This window comes from Echiichthys vipera (assembly GCF_963691815.1).
Source record: "Echiichthys vipera genome assembly, chromosome: 15".
Classification (NCBI taxonomy): domain Eukaryota; kingdom Metazoa; phylum Chordata; class Actinopteri; order Perciformes; family Trachinidae; genus Echiichthys; species Echiichthys vipera.
Window position 1 is genome coordinate 165,874 of NC_139840.1, and position 934 is coordinate 166,807.

Sequence of the window (934 nt, forward strand, 5' to 3'; positions counted from 1 at the left end):
CAACAAGAGACGTCAAACTGTCCAACAAGAGACGTCACACTGTCCAACAAGAGACGTCCAACTGTCCAACAAGAGACGTCACACTGTCCAACAAGAGACGTCCAACAAGAGACGTCACACTGTCCGACAAGAGACGTCCAACTGTCCAACAAGAGACGTCCAACTGTCCAACAAGAGACGTCCAACAAGAGACGTCAAACTGTCCAACAAGAGACGTCCAACTGTCCAACAAGAGACGTCCGACTGTCCAACAAGAGACGTCCAACAAGAGACGTCAAACTGTCCAACAAGAGACGTCCAACTGTCCAACAAGAGACGTCCAACTGTCCAACAAGAGACGTCCAACTGTCCGACAAGAGACGTCCAACTGTCCAACAAGAGACGTCCAACTGTCCGACAAGAGACGTCCAACTGTCCAACAAGAGACGTCCAACTGTCCGACAAGAGACGTCCGACTGTCAAACAAGAGACGTCCAACTGTCCAACAAGAGACGTCCAACTGTCCAACAAGAGACGTCACACTGTCCAACAAGAGACGTCCAACAAGAGACGTCCCACTGTCCAACAAGAGACGTCCAACTGTCCAACAAGAGACGTCCAACTGTCCAACAAGAGACGTCCAACAAGAGACGTCCAACTGTCCAACAAGAGACGTCCGACTGTCCAACAAGAGACGTCAAACTGTCCAACAAGAGACGTCCAACTGTCCAACAAGAGACGTCAAACTGTCCAACAAGAGACGTCACACTGTCCAACAAGAGACGTCACACTGTCCAACAAGAGACGTCCAACAAGAGACGTCCAACAAGAGACGTCCAACTGTCCAACAAGAGACGTCACACTGTCCGACAAGAGACGTCCAACTGTCCAACAAGAGACGTCCAACTGTCCAACAAGAGACGTCCAACAAGAGACGTCCAACTGTCCAACAAGA